Source organism: Venturia canescens, chromosome 8 (assembly GCF_019457755.1).
Source record: "Venturia canescens isolate UGA chromosome 8, ASM1945775v1, whole genome shotgun sequence".
Lineage (NCBI taxonomy): Eukaryota > Metazoa > Arthropoda > Insecta > Hymenoptera > Ichneumonidae > Venturia > Venturia canescens.
The window spans coordinates 17,366,062-17,392,396 of record NC_057428.1 but is presented as its reverse complement, the minus strand read 5'-3'; the positions used below and the strand labels follow the sequence as shown (position 1 = coordinate 17,392,396).

The 26,335-nt window shown below is 40.1% G+C and overlaps 1 long non-coding RNA gene across 1 annotated transcript; it reads right to left on the bottom strand.

The window, feature by feature from the left end:
- Window positions 1–2,373: 2,373 nt before the first annotated feature.
- LOC122414819 (uncharacterized) lies at window positions 2,374–4,169 on the bottom strand. Its single transcript, XR_006261821.1, has 3 exons — window positions 4,082–4,169; window positions 3,136–3,235; window positions 2,374–3,067 (listed from the first exon to the last, which is right to left on the bottom strand). It is a non-coding gene; the product is annotated as an uncharacterized lncRNA (long non-coding RNA).
- Between the last annotated feature and the right edge of the window lie 22,166 nt (window positions 4,170–26,335).

The window sequence follows — 26,335 nt, the reverse complement described above, 5'->3', positions numbered from 1 at the left end:
CTTTAGACATTTCAAACGGTATAACTTCCTGTTATATGTGCGCCGTTGATATCATTCACACGGGCGGTTATCCAAACCGAGCAATGCAAATTTTTGCGTGACAACAATTATATAGGATTTTCATCGTTCAATCACACGAAATACAGGATAGAGTTATGTTCCGCTGTCTTTCCCACCCGAAATTATCATTTTTTCTGAACCAATGAAAACAAAAAGTCTTTTCTTCTTTGCTTTGTTCGCTTGTAAAATGAAAGCTCATAAATCGAATCTAATGCTTTAGAAAGACGAATTGTAGAAAATGGAAAAAACGAAAAGGGTCTTGAACGATCTGAACGAATCCTTACACAGCGAAAGAAAGCTAAACAACCACAATAGTTGACGTTTTTTTCCAAAAATTGTATTATCCCATTTTCAACTCCCGACTGCCCGCAGGGCAAAAAGACGGGAGTTATGCGTTTCGCTGCGATCAGCTGATAGGGGGATTTCTTTTTTTACAATTAAAAAAAAAATTTCATATTTTTTTTATGGATGTATATAATTATCAGCAAACAAGGGATCATCAATGTACTTGTCCCAACCTTTTTTTTCCTAGGTCGCATTTTCTCCTAATGTATCATCTTTAAAAATTTTTTTAATATTTTTTTTCGAAAAGTATACTTTTTTACGAAGAAATGGTGCTATTTTATTTGGGGATTCTTAAAAAATCAATCATAAAACAACTATGTTGAAAGTTGTTTCATGAATTATCGGTGTACGGCGTGCTGCTGCAACGGTCGTCACGTCATTTAAAAAGATTGAAATTCAAAGATCTCGATATATTGTATTCAGTGGTTATGTACCTGAATATGTATATAAAAAACATAACAGGTGCGAGAAAATATAAAATTGTAAGGCAAGTTGATGGTATTATATCTTCATTATCTTGGTTCATTTCGACACTGTTAGCATAGAAACATTTTTAACAAGGAATTTCAACCTATAAATGACATGACGACCGTTGCGACAGCACGGCACACACCGATTTACATAACACAACTTTCATATTAACTGTTTTATGGTTGATTTTTTAAGAATCGGTAAATAAAATAGCACTGTTTCTTTGTAAAAAAAGTCTGAATTTTTCGAAAAAAAATTTTAAAAAATTTCAAAAATTATACATTAGGAGATAAAGCGATTTTAAAGTTATAATCGCTTTTTTCGGGATCCTCCTGATATCGGAGAATACTGAAAATATTTTTATCGATAAGCTGAAATTTTTTTACATAAAAATCACTACGTTTAATCTTTCAAAAAAATTTTCAGAGGTTCGATATTTCACCACGAAACGTCTACAATTGCAAATTTTCAAACCTCTATAGTTTCGAAACGGCTCAATAGAAAAACTTGAAAAAAATCATGAAAGCTCACGGTGACGCGTACTTTTGAAAAGCAATTACCATTACTCATAGTTCATACCCTCCGGTACAAATTAATTCCATAATTGGTGAAATGACCCATATATTCTTGATATAATGTAAGGTGTTAGTAAATTACAATAAGTGATATAACTTGTCATCATACGTGGTACGTTACCGGAGAGATGTTTTCGGACTCTTTGATGAGCGATCGTTATTGAATTTCGTGATCGATTGTAAAGTATTCCTAGTCAGAAGTCGAGATGATTGGAAAATATTTGAAGTCCCGTATTAAAGTAAAATACGGTAATTATGCAGTTTGAGGCCTTTTCTCAAAAATGATGGAAAAAATTTTTTCTCCCTTAGAGCTGTTGATTGTGTCATCATAAATGATATTCCATGGGGGGAGGCTGACAAAAAAATTTTCCCATCATTTTTGGGAAAAGGCCTCAAACTGCATAATTACCTAAAATACTTTACAATCTTCGTTGCTGTAATTGACTCACTCTCTTTTACAGAAGACCTGCAGTTCGTTCAGAGTTTAAGTATAAGACGGCTAACTGAATGACAACCGAACTACTGCGAACAGTTCAAATGCAACTCTAGGTATGGATCGAAATGTAAGTTTTGCCGCAAATCTCTCTGTAGGGATAGTTTGTATCGAATAACTGGTGCTCGTTTTCGTCACGTTAGGCACAAGTGTTCTACGTTCTATTTTTTGAGATAAACATCTATGTTATCAATCGATGAATTTCTGAAATTTAAGGTAGTAGTACTCGGATCGAAGTTTGTGTCGAAACCAAAACACTTGCGTACATAAAATTCCACCACAAACTTTTTATAAAAGTGGAAAAATTACACTTTATAATTACGTTCAAATTACGTTTTATAACCATGCAAAAAGGGTAATAAATTATAATATGATTAAGGTTCCTTTACGTATGGATTACTCCTAATATTTGAAAGGGACTGAATGTAATTAAGACCTGTTTAGCTGCGTTTCTTCGGATGCTTTTCTCGATGGTCAACATGTAGTCATAAAACTCATGCTCACTTTACTGTATTTTTAGGAAAAGAGGGGAAAAACAAATTAACTTATTTTCGTAAAATTTTTTTTTTCATTTCTCACGGCCGTTCTTCTGATCATAGTTCACTATTTCACACAGCTTTTCTAGTCTTTGACGGTTCATTAGTACATTCGCATCTGTACATGCATTATCTATATACATATTATAGATATACATGGATATACCGTACAAATAAATCTTACGCCGACATGGTTTCTGGTTTTACAAAAATTCATTAGAAGGTTATGAATGGAACGCTCTTGCGTCAGCGGAGCACCACCCGTACGCCAATAATGCTCCCAATCTTTCCTTTCATCTTTTCCTTATTCCCACCAAAATTGTACACAACAAAGAAATAATAGAGCCTATCTTTCTTCGATATACAAAAAGATTGTTTATCGCAATACGCTTTAGCCAGGTTATACCTGATCGCGTCACAATAATGCAATAGTGAGCACTGGATGCTCCTGGACAAAAGTATCCGTTGTTCTTGAAGATCAAGTTCGAGCCAAGCTCCTCGGATAGCAAGATGAGGAAATCTGAAGGTTTGACCCGCTCTAGGCAAAATTCGCTGGTCAGTGCACGAACCTGCACACTGACACCTGTCTTACGAAAGAGAAAAGAGGATCTAAAAATTCTAAATTCCGATATTTGGAAATTAAACCATTTCTTACTGAAACTTTTCAGTAAACACTGTCTTTGAAAGCGTGCGCCTATGACTGGTTCGAACAATGGAAATTGACCAGTTCATCATATGGATGTTGGAAGATGAACCTGTAATTGGAGTCTCATTTTTAGGAAGGATCGCAAAAAGAGTTATCGGGTGTAAGGAGTGCGCGCTACCATCATATAAAACGTTGTTGTCTCCAGAATTGATTCATTTCTAATTTTAGTAATATGAAAAAAATACTGTGGCAAAGGAAAAATATAGTATGTCAGTAGAACATTTTTTGGACGATACTAGAAATTATGCAAATGATTTGGAACGATAATATCATATTCATTCAATTAACTATCGAGATTTTTTAAAACCTTTTTCAAGTTACTTGGACTACACGTGTTACTCCAAATAATATTTTCCGGTATATTGAATATTAAGGAGTCTCGGTACAGAAGTCTAAATATTAAGAAATTGATCAGATTTGGTGATAATGTTCTTCAACATCAAGTGCGAAAACACAAATTTTTTCAAAATTTTCTTCTACTTAGTTATCGAGTAATTACGCATTAAAGCAGATTTCTTATGCCCGGAATGTATACCTATATATATGGAAACGCTATGCTTATACACGTGAACTTTAGTGATCAATTACTCGATAACTGTGTAGAAGAAAAATCTTTAAAAATTTGTGTCGTCAAATTTGGCACTAAAGAATATGTTCACCAAATTTTATAAAATTCTGAACTTTTTGAATTTTTTTAGCATGGATTAGCATGGCAACATTGTATCGCCTGTACCGAAACTCCTTAAGTCAACTTTCACTATTACAGAGTATATGTATTTAGTGTCGCTTCTCGCGTGTCAAATATTCATACTTCTACAAATACAAATATTATTGTGACGTCGAGTTGACAAGTGTTACCAGATAACTGACGCACCTTGACTCGAACGATCCTCACCTCCAAATACATCATCGCGATGCGAAGCTATGTTTTTCCTGTGGTTCTTCCTGGTCGCGTACAGCGCCATACGATTGACAGGCGGCGGCCATGATGCTGAACAGAGATACAAGGGCCCGAAACAAGCAGCGGTGCGCGACAATAGCGGCGCTACCAGCAAAAACTCGAAATAATACATCGCAATTGTTTTTTTTAATTTTGTAAATTAAAAGTCAATATTGTAATCAGGCTCCAATTAATGAGATCATGGCCACTATTTAAAAATCTGCAGAAAAATCTGATTTTTTTACACAGCATAGAAAAATGTTCGAAAATTACGGTAAAAAAAATTGAGGGGAGGTTACCGAACATTTAAGCAAGAAAATAAGTATTTAAAATTGGACATCGTAGTGGCAGTAAATGGATCGTGATTTTTCAATCAAATTTAAGGGATCGTAAATGCTGGAAAAAAAAATTAAATCATATACGTATTCGTTGAACATTTATCTTGTTAATGGCGTTATAAAAATATCAGGTCACCGAAACTTTAAGAATGAAATCATAAATTAACTACGATTATCGCTCACGATGAATCCTTGAATACTAGGTTCGGTACGACATCGGCAACACCGCTCTATCAGCTGTTTATATATATGTATATCGACGTATATCGTGTTTAGTTGTGACGTGCTTACATTAGTGTATCGGTACTGTACAGGCGTGTATACTTTCTCGGTATAATTAATAGAAAAATGTTTTTTGTTCATATTTATACAAATATTGTGATAACAAAAATATTTGTAATCACAAGTATGCACTTTAAGGGTTAAATTCGAAATAATTGATTTCTGTTGTAAAATCCAATGAATTCAAAAATTGTTAAAGAATGAATTATGTTAATGAATATGATCATTTCGTTATAAATAAGAACTGTAAATTGTGAAAATGAACTTTCGTGCATCTCACATGTATTCGGGGGGGGGGGGGGGGGGGGGGGGGTTTAAATTCAATCTTTAAGTGGATAATACCACATTACATTAAAAAAAAAAATTGAGAACCACAATAATTGTAATAATACCCGAAACTCTCGACTCTCATGTCCTCCCTTGAAGACCGAGTTTCGATTATTATCATCCAACGATCCCGCATCCGCATCCAAAGATGTTCTGGACCCACCTAACTATTTTTCAGTAGATTATGGGAGGGATCAGGGATTATAGGGAGTAATGTGAGTAGCGTTTTGAGCGGTGCAAACCTCTCAAAACGCAGTAAACCGCAATGGCAGCACATTTTTTGTTTTGGAACGTTCCTCGCAGCGTGCTTCAACAACAGCACGCCACAGCGCTGTCAGCGGGTTTTGGAATGCAGCCTCAATCGGTATCAAAGTCACTTAATTCATCAAATAATTATTGGGACAAATGGAACAGTAATCCGATTATTGATGAATTGTCTCGTTCCACCGTAACCTTTTTAAGGTTACGGTGTAATGCTATAAATTGCGTTCCAAAATTGTTGCGGTAAATCGCATAGGCAGCACGCTTATTATTTTTAAACGCCACCTGCAGCGTGCTTCGACAGCAGAACGTAACAGCAGAGAACATAGATTTACATGGAACAACAGGGCCCATGTTAGCTTTTCGCATGGAAACTGTAGTTCCACTCATGGGCTGTAGAGCGCGCAGCGACGTATCCATGTGTTTCACACATTCAAAGCGTCAGTTGACCGCCCCCCTCTTATATATCGCTGCTAAGGAAGCCATAGCATCCGAGAGATTACCGGTTCATATAATCATGTTGAAAGAAATTTTTTTTGCCCTAATTTTTTTTTTTAATGATATTTATGAATATTTGGAAATTATATTGATAACTATAGCTCTTGCGACCACAGTTACTATTTCATAAAACTTCAACATATTAAGCGGCCCGGATAAGCCAGTAGCATTTTCTGCCGCTTAGGGATCAGAAGTTTATATGGTATAGTGGTTCGATGTCGCTCTCATAAGGTTGGAGATAGTAGTTCAAATCCAGATTGGTCGTGTTTTTTTTTCCATCAAAGACAGTTTTTTTTTTAATTATAGCCGAAACTAAACAAATTCAATTGATTTTGTTGAATGGTTGAATTATTGTTTTTGATTTTTTATGCAAAAAAATGACTGCAACATGTTAAATGTTTTGGGTCCATAACTTATGGGTGCGAGCAAGAGGGCAATAGTACCCCAAGCATGGCTGAACGCTTGGGTGTGAGAAAGCGCGCGCTATGACCCCAGCGTCAGTGTATGCGTGCTCACGTATATTGAACAGCGCCACGGTGGCCGGGGTCAGTACTAAGCGGACCCTAGCCAAATGCGCCCATATGGCCTGTTGTTCCATGTAAATCTATGTTCTCTGGTAACAGCTGCCAGCAGATTTTGGAATCCAGCCACAATTTTGCTTCTTTTACCAATCAGGAGGTCGGTAAATTTTTAATCTACAGTCGATAAGTACATCCAGGCAACAACTTTTGAGCTATTTTTAGAGCTTCTTCAATGTCCGTTACCTACCGTCGGTCGATAAATAAATCATAGATGAAAATAGAACATCGCGGGGATTTACCAACTACCGAAATAGCATGCTGGCGACAGGTTACAGTTGGACCTTCCTTGTTGAATAGAGAGATGGAGCTCGAATGCACGTCCAGGTATTACGAGTTAGTCGACGAGAATGTTATTAAGGCGCAATTCTTTAAATATTGATTGAAAGTACAGGCAGCCAGGGTAGCTTGGTGTTCACGGCGAAGTCGTGGTGGGTGAAGGGAGAGAAAGTGCGAGAAAGTGGGCGGTGAGGGTGGTACGTCTATTATATATGATGGGCGCGGTTCCTCGTCTCGCTCTCTATGGATTTTTTCCACATTATAAATGCAAGCTATCCAGCTTTAGATACATTTTTAATCGGTCTACTCGTATGGAACACTTACACTATCTCTTAAGGCTCTGGTGTAGACTGGCTTACGTATTCACTTCTTCTTATGCATTCATGAATTCTCAGCATTTTCATCCAATTCGTAATAAAATATGTTATTATGTTGATAACAGGTTTAAGTATTCATCAAAGATCCATTGTTGCCATCGCATGTACAAGTTAATTTAGTTTAATTATTTACTGATATTCATCAGAAAAGTTATTAATATTTTCGATCTTCATTTTTTTTCTGTATGCTCCAGATTCGAGTCAATCTTTATCTCGACGAGTTCACGAGCACCCTCATCTCGCGTTTGAAACGACCAGCAACAGACCCCTACTTTCAAGTCGCGCAAGGGAGATGGATCAAGAGAGAGAGAGAGAGAGAGAGAGAGAGAGAGAGAGAGAGAGAGAGAGAGAGAGAGAGAGAGAGAGCGAGAGAGAGAGAGAGAGAGAGAGACCCTTATGGATTTTTTTTAACTCTCGCAGGAGCAGAATGATGGGACGAAGCAGTCACCCTTTGAAATACCCCACAATCCCTGGTACTCTTTTTACCCCTCGCATCGTCAGCCTAAAAAATCTCATCCCCCAATTTGTTGGCCGTAGACATTTAATTGTGATATCTCGAGCATATTATTTTTTCTGAACCGTTTTTGCTTTTTGTGGTAGATAAATAATGAAATGTTTTTCGCTTCGATAAAAAATTTGCATGAAATACTATTTTTATCTCAACAATCTATGTGTATAAGATATGTTAGAGTATTTTTTATCGTCGGTAAAACGAGGGTTTCATCTCTATTCCGTTAAATCAAAGAAATTTATATTGATTATTAGTAATAATTATATTGCTTTGCGATAGTTCGATAGCCCGCTGCAATTTTTCTACACGGGTTTAACTAGTATACGTACTAGTTAGATAAAAAAATTCAGATTGTCATTGTTGTCATTTCGGACACGGTTTCGAAACGGCCTATTATAAATTGGACCCCTCGCCTCACCAAACCTTGGAAAAAATATACCACCTTAATTACCATCTCAGTGTGGGCATTCACATTTCATTCATCGTGAGCAAATAGAAGAAAGGTATAGATAATAATGTGACTGAAAAAAACCACGATGTAGCGCCAGACTAGCAGATCGTGCCCGGATATTTCACGAAGGGTGTCACCCATCTTTGCCATCCTTTCGAAATCGGGAGCGTGGCATCGGGATCTCCTGGTGAACAGTGTTGGGAGTAACCCTTAAATCTTCGCGAGAACGAGCGGGAGAACCGAAAGACCCTCGATTTGTAGAATCCCGGTTGTCTAATTGCGATATCGCTTTTCCTTCTCTGTTTCTCTCATGCTATCCATCCCCTCGCATTTCGCTACCCTTAGGCTGAGTGTACCGAAATTTTTTCCAACTCCATCCTTTCTACTGTGCTCGATATACATTTTTTTATAGCGAGAAGAGCGTGGACATTTTTTGCCCGTTATTTTTACCGCTGAACGGTAATTATGTGGGCGCGGCGGACCAAACAAGGGGTTGATGTTCCCGAAGGGAGGCTCCCCGTGAGAGAAAACGATTCGAAAAGACAAAAAAAAGTACGTTGATAAAAAACGTCGTATTTAAATCCCCGCGGTGAAAGGGGTGTTTGGATTTTGTTTCCTCTTTCTCTATCCTTATTCCTCCTGTGGACTGCCCTTCTGCAGGCGAAAACTTAGCGGGCCACGCAAATCGGTGGTGCGAGGGCTCGTGCTGTAGACAATGCGCGTGTTTGCACACCCGAAAATTGGCCGACTGCAACAGCAGAAAAAACCGGATACACAGCAAAAAAATTAACAATGACTGAGATCTAATCCATTGGGAGTGAAAGGGAGTATGTAAAACCTGATGCGTCGAGACTAACAAAAAAAGACGGAACAAAAAACTAGGCACGTGCTAACTGGCGTGGTGAATAGATTGTGCGATATATATACTCGCTTGTAAATTATATCCGGAACATACAAGTTGCCGACACATACTGTCACATTCATTGAGTTCCACGAAATCGATGATTAAAAAAAAGAGGTCACGCACGTAAGAACCTTTAATTTCCACCTCTTCATGGGCTTCATTTGTGACGTCTAATTCCGAAAATTCATTAGTAATTCAATTCACACTGGTAGATTTATTGATTTCGAGTATTTATAAATGATAACACTGGCCTCAGTGCAGATGAATTAACAATCATCACTGTCTGCCGGCTTGTCTGTCTGTTCAACGGTTTTATTTCTTGAGTTTATATTTTTATGTACTCAGGTGCTAAAGTAATGAGATTTATTGCGGCTGTGTGTGCCTCGCGCAACTCGCTTCGCTTTCGGGATCACTTCGGATAAGCATTGTAGTCATCAGTTCCTACCTTACATGTACATGTAAATATGGATATAGACAATCGTACAGCGCCCAGAAAAATGCCATCCTTAATATTTTTTTACACATTTTTTCTGTTTTTTTTTGCCGATAAAGGTTTCCCATGATTAAATAATTCGATTATCTTTGTCAATGGTTTTTGCGATAAAGATTATATTTTTTTGAAAAGTTGGGAAAAGACACGGAGTTGGGAAAAGATCTTAAGAGAATTGTATGAATATCAATGCAAAATTCAATGTTTTCAATTATTTAATGATAATTGTAATAATTTTTACATTTGTTGGTTTCAACTGATTGGGACAATCGATCATTTTTATTTAAATAAATCAATGTTGGATATTCTATGGTTATAAACGATTGTAACAAATCTCAATTTTCAAAAATTGTTTTTTTTTTCGATGATTCCTCATTACTCGAAACAGTTGTTAACAGATTTTTTGTTAAGATTGATATTCGCGTTTTACTCGATACCGTATTTTTTTTAGAGAATTTTCCTTTATTTTTACGGCTCAACAATTAATTTCTCTTAAGGTATTTCTTTCACGAACCCGAATATTCTACAAATAACTGATTTTTAATTATAGTAAAGTAAAAGTGCATGTGAATAGATTGGCGAAATTTCAGGTCAGGTTATCGGACATTTAAAATCGTAAAATTTATACGAGAGCTTATGGAGATTCTATCATCAGCACATTTTTATTCAATAATTTATATACTAAATAATTCTAAATTCCTGATACAAACTGTCTTCCAGATAGAAAAGATGTAAGGAATTTACAGCGACGATAAAAAAAAGGGTTGCTGAATGTTTAAAAGAGATATTAACGATAGAAGTTGGAAAATGGCGAAAGCAAAAGCTTTTTCTATATAACCGCAACTTCTCAGAGGTTAGGGATCAGTCCAAATTTCGAGTGCCCTAATTTTCCGCCACCATAAAATACGGTCATGCGAAAGGAATACCTTAAATACATGCAGTACGTTCGTTTTCACCAATCGACGTGACTAATAAACCTTATCAAATGATAAGATTTTCATAAAGATTCGATCACCTCTAAATATTTTAGCAACTACTTCACTTAATCTCGTTTTATCCAACGTTAATCAAAGTTTAAACTCAATCGCTTCACCATCAAAACTGTATTACAAAGTGTCTCGGGCAAAAACTCCTTGTGAGGTCGCAAAAGAGAGATAAATCGTCTTCGTGTTATTTAAAAAATAGACCCGAGGTCATATATTGGAATACTGAAAAAGTAACAAAAATTACCAGCGACATGAAATCAGAAGTTAAACTTTTATCATAACAGTGTAAAATTTGTTTCGTATATCTTATAAATATAATGTACACATACGTATATATTGTGCATTACGTAGGCGGGCATCGATAACACGGATTAACCCGAGACCAATTTTCCGTCGGTCATAAATTAGAATTTATGAAATGCTCTGGCTAAGCGTTCCGAGATGAAAATGGGCACGAGGGTGAAAGTAAGTGCGAGTGAGACGCACTCTACAACCTATGGAGGCCTTGTGTTTTTCATTCTTTTCACCCTGCCACTTTTATCGACAACTTCTCCCACTCCTGGAGCCGGAACTAATAGTGTTTTTTCAAGCAATTCTCCGTTGTGCCTGATAGGTTTTACGTTGTGTACTATTATTGTTATTATAAATACTATTATCATTATGATTTTACCATCATTTCTCGTCTGAATAAAAAAAGAGCAGGGAAAAGCACGTGAGAATAAAAAGCGACAGAGAAAGGGCCGGAAAAAATGTCGATTATAACGACGACGTCGAGAATATCCAGGAACCGAAATGCCTCTGATACGTATCGAGAGTATATACTGACAGATGTTTCCAATTTTTTTGGCCTCAGCTCTCGAACGGGCACCGTTAATTCGCAAAAAAATCCCTGAAACCGATCGACCTCGCTTTTTTTACTCGCGCACTTATTTTTTTCTTTTTCACTGCTATATTACCCGCAACGTGCCCTCCGAAATATTCCGGGGACGAAAGATATTCCCGTCTCACTCTTCATGTGTGATCCATCTCGAGGCATCGCTTCCCTGAGAAGAGTGAAAACTGTTCCCTTCTCATGCGTTTTATTCTTATTCCAATAATTCACATTTTTCAGTATTCAAAGGTCTAAACTGTTGCAGAATAAAATCACAGTTATTGAATACTCTCTAATAAAAATAAACACTTCTGCCACATATTCTGTTGAGAATAAGATAACCTTATGAAAAATCCGAGCTGGCTTATAACGTATCCCGATAGATTAATAATTTTATCTAGCTTCATTATTCATACAGTTTGTTAAGAACTTTCTCCATCCTAACAATAACCTAAGGATACAACAAATAGAAACATATCGTAGAACTGTATGAGGCGATATTACTTGAAGCTCGAGCGCACGTTATTACATCGATAGACCGGATTAAACGATTTACATCTCGAATCATGGGGGTACGAGTTGAAAAAAAAAACCAATAAATCGAGCATTTTTTTATTTCCTACTTTATGGGTATACGGTAGATCACGCAGTGCGAACTAAAAGGTCCGTGGCGGTCACTTTTTGGGTGTGGGATAACCTTGTAATCCTCGGTGATACACTCAGCAGATACAGAAGAAAGGAGAGCACATTTTTTTGGTTTCCAGAGTCGTATGAGCACAATGAGCGATTTCGTTTCGAAACGAGAGGAAATCTGAAGTAGGCAGGAATAAAAATAATAATAATAATAATAACAACAGTAATAATGAAGGAAAAAAATGCGTATATCGAGTAATCCTGGCTGGACAGAAATAACGAGTGTTTGATGACGGACTAGCCCGGCTGTGCACCACAGATGGATTTCTATCCTTTATCTTTCTCTTTTTCGCTCCCATTTTCTCCGGGCTTTGCTGCTACCGTGAAAATCATCCGCGGTGCTGCCGAGACCACCGTCAACGCGTTCGACACACAAATATCCTCACGCACATACGCACACTTCATAGCCTCCCTCGTACAGCTTGTGTGGGGTCGGGGCTAAAGAATAAAAAAACGTTTTTAGGGCACGCGCTCCGCGTCTGGGGTACCTTCGATCCCATAGTCCACATGGAGTCGTTCGCGAAGACTACTGACGTATTTTTTACATTCGATTTCACTGCTGAACAACTTTTCCTCTGCAGAGTTATGAATCCACGGATAATAGAAGTGTTCTGATGATATTTCAGAATTATTAATTAACGTCCGTTCTTGCAAAAAAATTCATTTACCACCAACTTCATTCGTCCACCAACTTAATTTTCATCTTGGATTTTGAATGAAAATATTTCTTATTGAATTGCGAAAAAAATTCTTGGTAGTGAAGACATTTAAAATCTTCTAATTTTTCGTTCCTCCACGTTTTTAAGAAGCATGCACGAGGAAGGATAAAAAAGTGATTCGGCTGCTTTGGTATATCGCCGAGGTCCCCCTTGCTGTACCTTCCGCGTGGCTTCATAGGTAGAGCCGTGACCCCCTTCGGGCTTTTTTATATACAAGGGTTTTTCCTGACACTGCCGAAGGGGGAGACGGTTTTTTTCATTCTTTTTTTTACATCGATGCCAAGGGGGCCCCCGGGCCTTCCGCATGCTCGTTCGGGCCATGGCATGCATATATGTATATACGTATCTATGCTTTTTTTTTTATTATTATATATCCATGGACCAGCATCTGTACCCCCCCGGTTGCGATGGTGGCGTGTGTGTAGATCGAACGCGAAATTTTTCAGTCAGCCAGTCACTCACCTGGCCCACATCGAGGCGGTGAGTCCCACAGTCAAAAACATTCGCTTCTTGAAATTTGTTGCGAAATATCGATTCATTGACGCAAGAGATACCGTGAGATAATAGTTTCATTTATTCATATTATTTTATCAGTCTCAAGAGGCGAGCTCGGGTTTCTCGGAAGTGCGCGATCAATTATTTCATGCGTCTCGAACTCGTATAACTTATTGGCTTTAATCGCGTTATCGCGGAGTGTTAAAACGATAAAGTGGCCTCAAACATGGTAAAATAATGTATCTATACGTGAATGCCTATATACTTGATGAACTGTTGATGTAAATGTAGATGGGACGAGGAAATATTTATTTGAGAATGAAATCGATGTAAAGAATGACTTCCCCGGCGTTTCGTAAGTTAACACCTCGACCATTACCCTAAAAAGACATTAGCACGGTTTTAAAAGATATATAATTAATCAACGCAAGGGTCGAGTTTAAAAAAAACAACATTTTCTCTGTCTCTTAAGATCCTCTGGATTAAAAGTGTCGGGGACGAGACCAAGCCTCGTTTGTTATTGCTCGTCCTCGTTTTCTCAAGAGTTTGTCTTTTTCCCCCTGGACTTCTCATTCTTTCACTTCGCAAAATTTATGGCAACGCTTTTGGTCCTCCTTTTTATCTTCAATATTTCTTTTTCTTACCACATCCCTATTCTCTTTTTGGCTTGTAACGTTCTCAGGATAACGAAGTGAAAATGTCATACGCCTAATTTTCTGTAATTTCTCAAAAGACCTTTCCTTCTTGCTTCCGTAGTCAACTCCTCGCCTCTACGCCGACACGAATGAGCGCGAACTCGCATGCTGATGTTTCTCGGAGCAAAGCTCGATTCCTCTCTATCCCTCCCTCTCCACTCCTCTTCTCTTTTTCCGTCGTCTTATATCAAGAAAAAAGGAAAACAAACTTTTGTATATACAGCAAATCCAGAATGTAATGAAGGTTATTTCGCGCTGCAAAACACCAAGGCGACCCCTTGTGTTCTTTTTCTCAGCTAACCTTTCCACACGCCTCCGAGATTCGTGCTTACGCTTTCAACCCCTCTCTTCGTTCTTCTGGCCGCGGCAGGGCTATCTTTATCCTGCTCGACCATCATCGCATCCTTTCTTCTTCTACCCGGCTGTAAAAAATAATATCCATTTGCGAGAATGGCGCCAAGTATCAGTTAAAAAAAGACGAAGAAATTGTGCTTTAATAGGATATCAATGGAGTAGTTTACATTAAATTGGCACGTGATTATTAAACATTCATCAATATAAAAAAAAAATTTCCATGTAATTATTTCACTGTCATCAAGCAGAATCTTTGAGTATTCTTCATATGGAAGGGGCTCATACGATTCCAAAAACCAAGGTACATAGAAATAAAAAATTTGTCATTCGTTGATAGAAAATTATATTTCTGTTAAATATTCTTTTATACGCGATAACTTCGTTTCTGCGTTTACCAGCGAAAGCAAGTGAGACCGATGTAACATTAGTTATCATCGACAGAGATTCCGGAATGATTTTCCATGATCATAATGATATTTTCGTCTCACGAACGTATGAAGATATGCACTAAATTTTCACCGTAAAACCAGACAGATTTTCCTCCAAGCCGATACATCCATTTAACCATATAAAATTCGGGGATGCCGATAAAGAAAAATACGAAAAAAGTCTGTGAAAAGGGATACACTTTGCAGAACTGCGTATAAGCGGGCTCCATTTTGTCCTGGGGATCCTTAGGCGCCCTCGTGCTTACATTCACGTATTAAGGAGAGTGTATGCGCACTGTGCTTTCGCCATACGAGGAAAAAACCAATACGAGCATGACCAATGTCATTTGAGCGTGTACAGATACACATGCATAAATACGTAGAGAGCCTACACCCATACATATATGTATGTATATTGAGCAGGCTTTCCCGACGATGTATAGCGGATGGAAGGTCTCGTTTCTTACGGCATACACTCATTAGATCTTCAACACACACGCGCACACACCCGCGCACACACACGTGAGATCGCACAGAAGCTTCGCGGACCTTTCTGTACACGTGCACGTCCATATATACTCAATTTTACGTGTAGTAGCCGCGCATAATCGTGTATGTATCGCGTGGGGGTCGGAGGGATGAAGAAGGTGGAAGGGATGCTGCCATTGGCTTCTCTCATTTGCTCCCAGTATATATGGATATATAGACGTATCTCTATACATATATATATATACATATGTACAACAGAAAAGAGAAGGTAGCTCTAAGCGTTCAGGCACACATTCGAAGCGCATGCGCAGCGCGCGAGATATTGATAAAAATACGCGAAGCTTCACCCTCGCCGCTCTCGCGCGTGCTTTCATCCCCCTCCCTCTCTCTCCCTCGCTCTCTTTCTTCCTCTCATCTACCGACGAGTTCTACCACGCGGCATCTCAGAAGATATTCTTATGTCGAGGACCACCCCCATACGGCCCCGCGTCGACGCTCTTTCTCTGTTTTTCTCCCCCCGGCCCGCTCCTCCTCCTCCTCCTCGCCGGCTCATAATGCTTTCTCTCGTTCTCGTGCGCCTCAACCCCACGATTCATCCCTCTCATTCCTCGCGCCATCTCGATCCACGTCCCAGCTCGTTCGTTCTTTCGCTCGCTCAACTCCCAAGCACCCCCTTATTACGATATTAACATAATTATTAATATATTTTCCTGTGGAAAATTTCATTCGGTGGAGCAAGCGAGCGAGAAAACGTTAACGAGGCCATAACGATCTACGTCCCGTGCATCATGTAATATTATACTCCGTATATATATTTATGTATGAATATCTTTCGCCGTATACTCTCGGATCGCTTCTTTTTTTTTTTTTTTTTTTTTTTTTATTTCGAAAAATCTCACCGCTTGCTGACAAAACAGATGTGATTAAGCGGCAAGCTATGTATACATGACCAAGTAAAAATGTAGCGAGCTCGATATGAAAATTAAGCGTTTTCTTCTATCGAAATGTTTTATTCGTATATTAAAACGCTGTTTTTTGAGGTCGCCGGACACAAGTTTAATAACGAGTTTCGAAATTAGAGACTTCATTTTCAAACTTTTAAACACAGCTTTTATAATTGATCGTAGTGTTTTATAAAAACGAGCTTTGTTACGGGGTGAAAAAGAAATACTCACAGATATATTTGCATCCTTGGCTCACAGATCTTTATACTTTCTTGTACCGGTTTCTCGTTGAATCGTGAGCCTCTGCAATGCAGTTGCATGCAAAGCTTTCATTAATTTTTACTTTTGGTACATAATACACACGTCGTTTATAATACAAGTGAAAACGAGACCATTGAATATGGATAAAAGCTCGTGATTATTAAAGACACTGTGGGTAGGGAGTTCCATTTTATTATTCCCTTTGGTCTTTCTATTATTTCGTTCGCCATCTTAAATTACAGATAATGCAAATGTAGTTAAATATATTGCGTCATAGTCGTTATTTCAGCCCAGGACTTAAATGCAAGGGAATTGTAAAGTTGAAGATTATATTTTTCTGAATTTTTTCCTTTCCGACATAAGAACGAGTCAGGAATGGGCGAAGGAAGATTTTTTCGTCGTTGGTCGCGAGTATCAACGCTATAACCATATTAAATTTATTGATCATAACGAAGGACTTGGTCCCCGTGGCCTCCGGGAACAGCGCAGAGGCGAGAGAAAGAAAGAGACACTAAAAGACGAAGGCGGAATGAGAGTTAGAAGGGGTGGCAGAGTGGCAGCGAGGGTGCACAAAAAATGAAGCTATATACATACGGAGAAAGAAAAATGGAGGGAGAAAGCGAGCGAGAGAGAGAGAGAACTCTACTAAAAAAAAGCGAAGAGTCCAGCCACAATCAAAGGGCGTATCGCCTTCGGGCGTTCCTCTAGTGGAAAGGACGGTAAATTTTTTAAGGGGACACATGATCGCGAGCTTTTCTTCATCCCTTTAGTCGCTTTGAGAATCGCAAATTCCATCGTGGAGTACTTTTTACAACCTCAACAGGAAACACCGTTTTTTCGTTTCTCTTTCATGGATTCTCTGTTGCTCTCCCTGTCATTTATTCCATCGAAAAATCTCTTTTCATGTCTTTTTACTGAAAATCCACAACGAGAGTATTGAGAACTGAATAGGAACATCGCTATATTCTCTCACCAAGCGGAAACAATGAGGAGCAGCATCTCTCTAACTTTGTCGCAATTAAAACCTTCTGGTTCAAGTGTTTCTCGACTCTCTCAGCTGCTCCTCCTGTGCACATCCAAGAGAGATGAGAGTGATTGGAGAAAATGAGGGTCGGAAGTTGGTTGCGGCTAACTCTCTCTTTCTCCTCCATTTCTCCTCTCTCTCTCTCTCTCTCTTGCCTGTTCAGACGCTCTTTCGACTCATCGGAGAAAACCCCCACGATCAAAGGCGGATTATTTCATTAAAGGGATTAATCGCTCGTACCGACGAAGACCCTAACTCTCGAATCGATCTCATAATTTAACTATCGATGCTAGACAGAGCATTCCAGCGACCCAAACTAATACCAGATCTCCAATTACGATCTCATTCTCATTCTCTTCCTTCACTCGTTGTATGTACTTTCAAGATTGATTTTTCACTGCAGGAATATACCGTTAAGTAATCAAATTTATTAAAATACTTTCCCAACAATTCCTGGAAAAATATACATACAAATATGCAGACGTATCGATTGCTATTTATGAGTATTTCATTAAAATGTCTCGCCACAGTAAACAAACTTTCTGAGCCAATAGAAAAAGCTGACACGAGCTATTCTGTATATGAATTAGTCAAGACTAAGGTGGACGAAGATCCACTAGTTTTTCAGCGATGAAAAAAATACTGGAAAAAGTGTCTGAAACAGGCGTTGCATGAGACTATCCTTAGAATTTTCAAAGCCGTTCAAAGTATTTTTTTCCATCGACTGAACCGCCAATTCATACTTTTTTTACATTTTAAAGTTTTTTTGGCTCATTTGTTGTAACAGACAAAATTACTTTGGACTGTGCAGATTCCAAACGAACAATTTGCGAAGCTGCTGTTACTGTTGTTATACGAAAAGAGTATAGTGAATAAGGAAAAAATCTCTACGATTGTTCGCATCCTGAAAACTCGTATGAGAAAGCTGAGCTTGCTGTAGACTATGAAATGCTGAAGAAATTGATCATAACTATCAATGATGTTCGGATCTCGAATAGAACAGTTGAGAGAATTAGCAAAAAATAGTATTTACGACTTGAGCAGAAGATAACTTAATCGATCGTGCGTGAGTCGCTGCTTTTGTTCTGAGGTACAGCGCATTGACACAAGTACCCGAGTGGTTTTAATAGTGAAAAGGTTTAGCACGCGCTGAAAATGTTGCTCGTACTCGTAGGGATGCATAAGGCTTTAGTTTGTGAAGCAATTATGTGCTCAGTGTAATTTATTATTTACTTTATTTGTCATGGAAAATACTATTTTTAATTCCAATTAATCTTCAAAATTAAATTTACTATGCTCGGTTTTTTAAATAGTCATTGATGAAACACACCAAATACCGTTTCAGGAATGATTTTTCAAATATTTTCCACCTATTTTTCTTGTTTGTATCAGAAGAGCGTGCCCAAAGGTCGCTTATCGCAGGTCGAAAATTACACTTTTTTGTCGTCAGGACACGTTTTTCCGGTGGAGGATTTTCTTCTTATATTTTTTGGGAAGCTTTCGCATCCCCGGGGGTATTTAAAGACTCCTTGTCCATCTCCACATGCTCGCCGAGCGATTTCTGGAGTAGTAATCCTTCGGGCACACTAATACAGAAAAGAAGCAAGTGACTTTCGTCCCTTTTTATCCCTTTCATAATCATTTGGGCTATTCTGTCTTTCGTGAATTCAGAGTTACACGTACACCAAGACTAATACCCATGCGATGGGCGACGCTCTTAACGAAAAACCGTACAGAAAACACAGAAACGTGAACGCCCACGAAAAGGGAGACCGAAAACCGCGATCAAGTAGGATTACTTCGTCGCAATATGTTCTCTCTCACTTTCACGTGCGTGCTATATATACTACACGTTCTTTTTGCTCTGCAGGAGACACAGGCGAGAGGGAAGGAGATTTCTCTGGTCCGTATGCTTTCTCTCTACGAGACTTTCTTCTTCCTCCCTCCGCACATCTTTTGCTTAACCCAACCCTCTTTTTCTTAGCCGATACAAACAAGACCACGGTATAGCCTGTTCCCTATACGTGTATCAATGTGTATACGAATACACGAAGGAAATACAGCACATCTGCGTTTGTATCCATGGATCGTGTGACAAAAATCGAAAAGGCGGATCCCTGCTCGTTCGACAGCTTAAACAATGAGGCTTACGCCCTTTCATTTCTTGAATATTTATACATAATAATGTATGGACATATAGATTTTTTCTTTGAGCCGCAGGCAACAGCCGTTATCTGGAGGACCGCAGTGTAGCACAGCATCTCCCGAAATGAGAGAAGAATTCGTCGTAGTAGTGTGTATCGTGGTTGGTCTATCGCAACCGCTGCTGCTGTTCACGAGCATCTCGATTTCGTGCCTGCGGTGGTTTGCTTAGGGGGTGGGCTGAGAGAGAGGGGGAGAGAAGGGAGAGGGTGGGAGAAAGAGGGGACACACATCGCCACGCTGATCAGCCGGTAACCGCGACGGACTAAACGCTGACCACGTCGAACATTAGAGATCTATCTGGAAGCAAAATCTACCCATTTTTTCGCTCCTTCGTTCCCTCCCCGTTATCTCCGTTCTTTCTGTCTTCCGCCACTTCGAGACTCCAATCGATGGGGGGGACACGTGTGCGCGGGAGAATACATTTTTCTTACGAATGAAAAAACCGTATTAAGTCGACTGCTCGATGCTGGGAAGAAGATTTTCACAATGGGAGCAATGCTGCCAGGCCAGATAGACCGAGAAGCGTATGCTCGCGTGGAGATTTTGTTCTGACGATCGGCGAGGCTAGCGCCGTTCTCGTTCTCAGTTCTCGATATGTATATGAACGTAAAGTACGTTGAGGACTAGGAAAAACGGAGATACGGAATAAAAGGATGGAGAAGGAAGACGTAGGAAAATATCATGGAGTCTGTTCGCACAGTAAAAGCAAAATGCGAGGAAGACTAAAAGAGAGGGTGTAACTCGCGGGAGGGGGGTGGAATGGTTTTACCCGCGCACACGGGGGCTGCGAGACTTGGAGACGGGGAGGGCAAAAGTCCGCGAGCCATTTTTCCCCATATAATTATAAGAGAGGGACCTGGGTGTTGCTATGGTAACCACACACCCCCACCCTTTCTCTCCTTGCCTTTTCTTTTTCCCATGGCTTTATTTTTTTCTCTCTCCCTCTTCCTCTCCCCATTCTTCTCCTCGCTTTCTCACTCTTATATCTTCGGCGTGCAGCCCGTTTACTTGTATCCTCGAGGTAGTGAGGACGAAAGCTTGGCACATGTGCCACTCTCCTCTTTCTCTTTCTTTCTACCCCCCTCCCCCCTCACCTCTTCTGCACCGAGAGACGTGTGTAAGTCTTTCGAGACTCTTTCTCCATCACCACTTTCATGAAAACATGGAATTATGTACCCCTGTTCCCTCATATGGGCTCTTCCGCTTTTGATAAAACTACTAATTAATTTACATTTATCTAAATCAGAGCAGTCGAAGCTTCACGAGCATCTTTAGCTACTGTAATTGACTATTTAATGACGTTTTTCGTTGGATTTATTTTCCTCGTGGAATTTTTATGCTTATATGCGATACATTCGAGTTCCATTTCCAACTTCCCTAGAATCGGTTTTTTGAATAAAAATGTTGAAGCTAGTGTGGAAACATCCATGTGCGTAATGGATTTATATTCTTTCACATCGTATAATAGATACGAATATATGTATTCTAGGTCCTGCTCTGATCAGCTCCAGTGTTGTAGTAATGCTTCCGAGGTTGCGACGTTCGCCATTGTCTGTTATCCACAAGGTGTGCAAGAGACGCGGAAAAAAGATGTATGATGGGGATGAAATTAATGTATTTGTTCTGTGGTCACCCTCATACATGTGCTTTTACGTTATCTTACCTCTTCTCTCTCTCTCTCTCTCTCTCTCTCTCACTCTCTCTCTCTCTCCCTCTTTCGTTATATACAGATATCCTAGTTTTTTTATTTTCTCGCTACCGGTCGAGACAACGTTCAACCTCCTTTCCAACCTTTATATTTCCTTCCTTCTCTCTTGCGCGGAATGTCCACAACCATTATTGCTTTCCCGGGTAATGGATGTTCGCTTTTTCTCTTCGTTCGCTTATTTCACTCGCTTACGTGTCTTTCCATGAGTAGTGGGTCCAATGAGAGCATTTCTAAGCAGAATGCTTGACTATTTTGCTATTACTTGCGTACTTTATTGAAAGACACGATTCGGGAAATAGGTTTGAAATTTAAAGCAAACCATCTTACAAAGGAAGCCTCTAATCTTTCTCATCAAATCGCATCATCTGCAAAGGTTGTAATTACTGGAAGCAGTTACCTAAGAGCTCCCATTTCGATGTGACAATTAACGACCACGTAAGACGGCCATTTTCGAATTTTATCAACTTTTGGATTCTCTTGAAATACGTAAAATGGAGGTGGCGAGGTTGCGTGCATAGGAAATGGCGGAGTACTTACGAGCTTGCGGGTCGTTTTCCAAGGGATGAGCGGGAGAAAAAAACGGGTGGCTGAATTCGTCGTAACTAGCGACAAGAGCAAAATCGGAGGGTTTAAACGAAAGAGAGCGAGGAGGATAGAAGGGTAGTTCGTTCGTTGTGGCTCCCCTTGAAAAAAAGCCATTTAAATAGGTACGGTCGGAGGTTCGGAGTTTCGACGAGGTCGTTCGTACAAAAGTACGCATTTGTATATACAGTTAGAATATACGTACGTAGAGACGAGAGACGTGTAAGGAAAAAATAGGAAGAAAGGGTGTGGGAAATGGCGTGGTGGGCCGGTGTTCCACCGCTTCATTCTCTCCTCTTACATCTCTGTCACTCCGGGGAAGAGAGAACGAGGAGTGCGCGATCGACCACCTACGAATTCGCGAGGTGCTTTGGAAGAGTGAGAAAAAAGCGAGGAATGAGAAAGACAGACACGATGGGGGGGGGGGGGGGGGCGAGGCGAGGGAGAGAGGAAAAGAGAATGTGCGATTCCCTCGCGGCTCCGGGGCGGCCCTCTACGAAACAAAGAAATAAAATTCTCCTTGCTTAGCCTGTGGGGGAAACGTGTGGCTGAACCCGAGAATACACATTTGGAATGATGCAAATTCGAGTTAAAAGAAAAACCACTTTTCACAAAATTCTTCGCTTTCCCGGTGGATGCCCTCAATGATGGACAAGTGAAAAAATGTTTTGAATGCGTGAAACAACGATTCTGGTGGAAAAGAAGAGGGATTCGAGTGAATAATTAAGCTACATAATTAATCTTATCGAATTCTTTGGAAGAGAAACATTGTCGGAGAGAGCGGGAGCCATTGAAAAGAAAGTGTGAGTCCGGAAGACACCTAGGGGTGGGTTACTCCATGGAGCGTCGTCCACGAGACTTGAAGCCGGGGGATACCGGCTTCGGGGTCGATTCTGGAGGGCTGGAGGACGAGTCAGGAGGAAGGAGAGTGTAGCTCTGGCGTCAGTGGCGTCGTTGCTGGAACTCCAGGAGTGGAAATTGAATTTCGATCGAACACTAGCGCACCGAAGATAGAGTGAGAGGGAGCGAGAGAAAGAGAGAAACCGAGCAGTGTCGCTATATCGTCCTCTTCTTCAGTATCGGGTAAGGAAACGCAAGCGGACGAGATGGACGAGATGGATGTATGTATCCATATATATGTAGCAAGAGCGAGAGAGAGAGAGAGAGGAAAAGATACGAGAAGAGGAAGACCGGTAGACTAAGAAGAGAAGTGAGAAGTCCTACGAGGTAGAGAAGGAAGCAGCAAAGAATAGTGACAATATGAGGCAAAAGGGCAACAGAGATGAGATGCTACGAGGTCCGAACTATTACTTGGGTACCTATTTCTCTCTTTTGCGATCCTCATCCTCTCGCTAGAGTGTGCAAAGCCCCATCCTCTTTCGTCGAACAAATGAGCAATTCTCTCATCCCACAACGGCCTACGGTGTCCTGCACGTAGAACGCCACAAGGATTCCCGACGTTTGCGTGTCGATTTTGTCCCTCTGTATACCCTTAATTTTCATCCTTCATTCCTTTTTCATGTGTCTACACAGGTAATATCTATACACAAAGAACACTTATGCAACTACCCATAGTGGGGAAGAAAGTACTGCTGCGCCGTTTTTCTTATTCTCACGTCCAAGTGTCTGAGTGAAAATGAACCCGCAGGCGACTCTCTTCGCTCGTCCTCCATTCGCCGTATAGCAGAGTCCCTGCTTTGAGATGATCGGAGTTTAAAATTTCTGACACGGCTCCGCCGCGCCTCGAGAAAACTACACATTGACGACAAGACTCTGCGATAGATTCGCCCTTTTCAGTTTTATTCCCTGTCTGTATCTCTCTCCATTTGAGATCTTCTTCGTGAGGAAGATCCAGAATGACGACGATGTAAGAGCTCCCCATCCCTTTTGAAACTCTTCGTTCATCCTTTCACTATTACTATCATTGAGAGCTCTAGGTGTTGCTACTGCTGACGAATTATTTTTCAAAGTTTTGAATTACAGTTTGATGCTGACCAGCGAATTGCTCGAGAAGGAGTTTCTTCATTCGACGTAATTTCTTTTTTTGCTTCTTTGTATCCCTGGAGGATACAGGATCCACGTCCGGCTGACGCGAGAGCAACAGCAGTTGGAAAAGGCTGCGAACTCATCTCGTGTTAACGTTTAGAACGTTTTTCTTCTTTCGGATCTTGTGTCCTCATACACCAGCCTCTTCACCCGATCCATCGCGGTCAGGTCACGACTCCACGTGGACCATTACCCTTGAGATCGGGGGATTGAAACTTGGGAGCGATACTTGTTTTATTTATATGCCAGATCGACATAGAGGTGTGTATAAATGCTAGATTGATTTTACCGGCGAGCTTCCGATCTACGTGTCAGCCAATAATAAATGATTGCTGCTTGAAAAACAGGTGTTGGAAAATGCGGCAGTGTGGAGAGCGCTCTAAATAACCCCACGTGGAAAAATATCATGTATGTATATCGGTACACGTGAGTGTATTCGCATACGAATGTTGCATTATATATTACGAGAAAATGGCCGAAGCCAAGGGCCATTAATTAATAATGGAAGGAGTTTTCTCGGTCGCAAATGGTCAGATCGAGAATAATGCTTTTCCCGTTGGTTCCGTCTCTCCTTATTCGTTGCTTGGCCAAGCAACTTATTAGTTTCATTCTGTCTTCGTCACTCTTTATAGTTCTCCACAAGTACGATGGAAGCAAGTCGGGGGGTTGAAAGGGGAAGGGGGCTGGACCAAGCGGGCAAGCAAGCAAGCGAGCTAGTGAGAGGAAACGAGGGTGGCGGTAAGAGGCATGGAAGGCTAGAGAAAACGTGAAAGAGGGCGGGGGGAGGGGGGGGGGGGGTGGGGGAATGGATTTTATGCCCAGAGCGAGATATATGGCGGCCGCTACGCCCGGGCAAAAATAATATTAATATCGGAAAGGAAAAGGGAGGAGGGAAAGTTTCGCAGGATGGCTGGTTCTCTGGCTCTGCTTTGGGCAGGGGATATCAAGTATAATCATAATAATAAACGCCGAGCGCGAGGCGCCACCGCCATTGCTGGCAGTGCCTTTACCCCACGAGCAGCCACCACCAACCACCCCCATCCTCTTTCAACCCGAAGCGCACCCCCTCATACTCTCGAGGCTTTTGCCCCGTTCGCCTCCCCCACCCAATCGCTTCTGTACCGCCATCACACTCGCCTCTATATGTGGACAAACACACACGTTTCGGCTATACATGCCCACGTAACACACACGTACGTTTCTAGAAAGCACATTTGTATACGTTTGTATTAACCTCCATCCCTTTCCTATATTTTCGCTACTTGCACTGGCCGGGTACAAACGCAGCAGGTTCAGGTGCTTCAACATTTTTATACGTGTATTATAAAAATAAGTTCGTTGCCTTGAAGAACGGGCACAAAATGCGAAAAAAAATATTAATGCCTATTTCTCTCAAATTTATTTCTCTCGATCAATTAGTTTTCTACGCACAAATTGACGGAACGGCTGCCTTAAGGTTGATCCTCTGCGACAGCCGCAACCAAAAGTTATGTATCGTCTGCACATCAACGTAGTTCGATAGCTAAGTGCAGCATAAAAAATAGGGTGCAGCCCCCTTTCTATGTGAACATTATTCGTTGTGAAATATGTCTCAAAAATCCTTCAAATTATCGTTCATTATTAGCAAAAAAAATGTATGCTTACGATATTTTACTAAAATTTCATAATTGCTCGTGATTTTGGAAATTTTATATTTTTTCTTTTACGTACGCACCTGCTAGAACACATCTTTATGCCGTATGCACATATACTATACGAGCATACAAATAAACGCTCAGAAGCGCGTCAATCGTAACAACATTGTACACAGGCAATTGTTTGAGACGAGCGCAGCGTCCTAAAATATAGTGATAATCATTGCCCGTCTCTCTCGACAGCGTTGCCCTGTCGCGAACCATGAAATTTTCCCACTCAAATGCTCATACGATTTTTATTACAATAATTTTTCTCAAAAACTAGACGGTAGATCATGTTTTTCTTTTTTTTTTTTAATTGTTTCTCCAGAAGATACTCTAACACTGTGTTTTTTAAAATCAAAATCGTCGCAGAACCGTTCTCGAGTTATTTCGGTTCATATTTTTTATTTGACGATTACCATGTGTTCAGATGGGGAAACCACAGAACTTTAACTTGCAATATGTGAAAAACTAAACGATAGAACTACTTTATTTTTTTTAAATCGATTCGTTAGATTTTTCTGCGCGACATATATTTTTAAAAAAATTTTCGTCAGAAATCGGGTTTTGGTATTAAACAACCTTAAAAGGGTTGATAATTCGTTCGGATCGTAATCAATAACTTTGTAAAGACACAATATACGTACTCGGTGCCAGTAGATATAGTACAAATATCATTTGCTTTCGTAAAATTTATTCTAAAAGTATTTTTCATCTGACATCGCGAGTAAATTTTT